Below are 3,721 nucleotides of genomic sequence, written 5' to 3' on the forward strand. Positions count from 1 at the left end.
TTTCGTCGAGCAATTAATGGGCAACACTCGATTAAAGCTTGAGAGGGAAGGATGGACCCTTGTCCTTTTCGTGATAATTTCATGCTACGAAGGATGTCATCATTGTTCGTGCCCTGGTCCAAAAATTTTATCGCGCCTTCGTTTCAAATATTTATGGCGCCCCCACGCGGGAAGTGGGCCCCCCCAGGTTAAATAAATTATCCTCGCCCTTTCAAAAGAGAAAAATATATAAACATAGATAAATAAATAAATATATACATATATATATATATATATATCGTATGCATATAAATAAAGGCGGTAAGAAGAAGAAAGTTACGTAGCTTAATTCCCTAAAAAATCTCTAACTTTAGATTTAATCTCAAACCTGCTATAATTTTCTTTTGTTTAAAAAAAAATTCCAAACTTTGAATACAATCCAAATTCTAGCCCGAACTTTCTTTTTTGTCCGAAAAAAAAAAATGCCAATTTTCATTTTAATATCAGTCCCCGTTAACCCTCTGTTCGAGAATGGCCGTTAGTCGTCCGTGATTTTCATATTTTAGAATGGTTTCATTTTGGAGAATTTCAATACTTTTTTATTGTGCTGAATTTGTTGTCCACGTGGAAATGTCACGTTAATTTGGGATCATATCACGGGGATAGATTTGAGACTAGATTGAATTTTTTTTTGTAGACAAAATAAAATTCGGGACAAATTTAAGATTGTCTAAAATTGAAGGGATTTTTTTTTTTTTTGAGACAAGTGGTAGGTTTGAGATTGGACCTAATATGCCTTGCCAATTGTCAGTACAACTCGCCCATTTAAACGCAATTCAGTCCAAGTCAACGAACTTTCTCCTCTCTCCCTGTCTGATACGGATCAAAATTTAGGAACTCAACGTCCTTTGTAACTTATCCTTACCTTTAAATTTTTCCAGTAAATTTACCTTTAATGCATTTTGATTTCCAGCTATTTACTTGCTTGTCCAAGAACCCTTTTCCGCCATCTTATTTAAGAAGAGATTTCGCTTTTTCAGTGAAACATCTAGTAAAATAAAAATTGTAGCTTCAGATATATTCTGATAAAATTTAGATGCACATTTCTTCTTGCAATATGTACATTGGAATTTAATGAGATCTTTATGCTACATGTTTGGAAAGAGGAATTTACTAAATAATTTATCAATGGTAGCACAGGCCTCTCGATGATAATCTGAAACCATGGTCCCGTGGCACAACACTTAAGTATACTATGATACGTTACACCTTGTTTTTTTTTTTTTTTTTTTTGTTGGTTGAACGTTACACCTTGTTTGTGTCCTTTACATAGGAGTGAAACAATTATCGTCTTATATAATTGGAATGCACCGATAATGGTTCACCGGAACCAAATCTGATGGTCAAATAAGACCAAATTCAACATAATCCAGATTCCAGGATCGAAGAGGAGCCGGTATTACCAGCACCCAATGCGTGTCACATGCACCGTCGGGTCAAATGGGCCACATATGGGTTCTCGAAAAGAGAAAAAGTCTCAGGTTTCTTCGAGTTTTATCAGACGTATCGTGTCGAAGAGAAAAATGGTATATTATTTAGTTTAATCTCCACATGGTGGTGTACTTTATGAACATCACTTCCAGGTCCTCCACAGTCTGACGGCCGGCTAACTCCGGGAGCACTAACTTCCACACAGAATATCTTCGTTCTTTCCCTCATTTCTTCTCTTCATAATTTCTTTTTTGCCCCTTTTGTTGCCAATCCCAATTCAATCTCTTGCCGATCTTGCCACTTGCCTGCCATACCGCTATATATATTGCATATGCTGAAGCGGGAGACGACAGGAAGCTACCAGTCGCCAGCCGAAACCACATTCTCTTCCCTTCAGGAGAGAGCGAGCATGGCTTCTGCGTTCACTCTGTCAAAAAGGTACTCGTATCAGCAAATACAGGCGCATCTTCACCTAACAGTTTTATGTATATTGCATGTATAAATACGTGTGTACGCCTACATGTGTTGAGTATGGGTGAGTTCAGTGCACATCTCTATCCATTCAAAGCTTGTTTTGATAGCAAGTGGCACTGGCATCAAATATCGATTACCGATCTTTCGTGTTACGTGATGGAGCGCATGAAAAAGTATATGCTTTTCGACGAGAGATCTAGAGACCGCGCTTTAGAAAGATGTTGCTCTTAATAGTCCTAGGATTGATTTGTTACCTACATATGGACAGCAGTCGAGCTTTTTCGATCTTGATTTCACTCGTCAGTCACCTAAAATACAATATGAACAGGGTTTTAGGATGGATCCATGTAGCATATGGTCTATCGGTATCTTTTCTTCTTTGATTGATAGTGGACAAAAGTTCATGATCTAGATGATACGTATAAAACTTTCAGGGCATTTAATGTTCGAGCCATGTTTTCTTTCAGTCGTGATTAAAAGAAAGTTCCTCCAATCAAGACGTTTGATTGGTGGCAATATACTTTAACCAGTGTCGTGATCTTAGCTGATAGATTGCATGATTGGACGAACTTCACTCCAAACTTAGTTGTAATGGAGTCTGATCTTTTACTTCGTCCAAGTAGATTGAGAAAGTTTCCTCCATACTTAGTTGGTCGATTGTATAAGTGTAACCGACAAATCTCTCTTGTTTTCCATCTCACCCTATTAGACTAGAAGGCAAGGTGGCCATCGTAACAGGCGGCGCAAGCGGGATCGGAGCCAGCGCAGTGCGTCTCTTCCACGAGACGAAGCGGGGCAATCCCTGGCCGCCAAGCTGGGCGCAAGAGCCAGCTACATCTGCTGTGAAGTCACGGACGAGGAAGATGTCCGCAACCTCCTGGACCCCACCGTGGCCAAACACAGAAAGCTCGACATAATGCACGGCAACTCAGGTGTCATGGACAGTCTTCCTATCCGGAGCGTTCTAGACACGACCAAAGACCGACCTAGACAAACTCTTCGGGGTGAATACATGCGGCGCTTTCCTAGGAGCCAAGCACGCCGCGAGGGTCATAATCCCACGGCGTGAGGGTTGCATACTCTTCACCGGCAGCGCTTGCATGTCCATTGCCGGCCTCGCGACCTCGCCCATGCGTTCGCAGCTTCGAAGTATGCTGTTTTGGGTCTCGTGAGGAACTTAACTGCCGAGCTCGGGGAACACGGGATAAGGTTCAACTGTGTGTCACCTTCCGCAGTCGCGGGGACCGGGATCCAAGGGCCGAGGGCGAGAGATGAAGCTGCATTAGTGAAAGCAGAGAAATGGGCGAGCGAATTGGGCAACTTGAAGGGTCAGACTCTTGAGTCCCGGGAGCCTTGCCCGAGCAGCTCTTTACTTGGCCAGTGATGAAACCAAATTACGTGAGCAGCCAGGACCAGGGGGTGGACGGCGGCTACAGTGCGGTCAATCCTACTATGGAGAAAGCTCTTAGAGCCACCTTCTTCGCATGAACGTAGTTAAATCCACTCTCTCCATGAGATGATTAGTATACCTTGTTCTCCTTTAGATGAATTCGATAAATTCCATCGTTTAAGAATGAACCCAACCATGCCATCATCACGGCCCTAGCAAGGCTGGGCTCATCCAGATCTGGGCGACGTGGTGCCTCGCGATGGTCTCTCAAGCTATGACCATAGGTGAGGCAACCTCGCCAACCATAGGGGGAGGGGGAAAAAAGAGAAAAAAGAGAAGAAAAGAAAAGAAATATTATTAAAATTTTGCCATGTCAAGGCCGGTCGG

At 42.4% G+C, this 3,721-nt stretch overlaps 1 pseudogene; it reads left to right on the plus strand.

Annotated features, from left to right (window-relative positions):
* The first annotated feature begins 1,879 nt into the window (after positions 1 to 1,879).
* Positions 1,880 to 3,432, plus strand: LOC115741874 (annotated as a pseudogene).
* Positions 3,433 to 3,721: the final 289 nt, after the last annotated feature.

This window comes from Rhodamnia argentea, chromosome 7, assembly GCF_020921035.1.
Source record: "Rhodamnia argentea isolate NSW1041297 chromosome 7, ASM2092103v1, whole genome shotgun sequence".
In the NCBI taxonomy this organism is placed as follows: domain Eukaryota; kingdom Viridiplantae; phylum Streptophyta; class Magnoliopsida; order Myrtales; family Myrtaceae; genus Rhodamnia; species Rhodamnia argentea.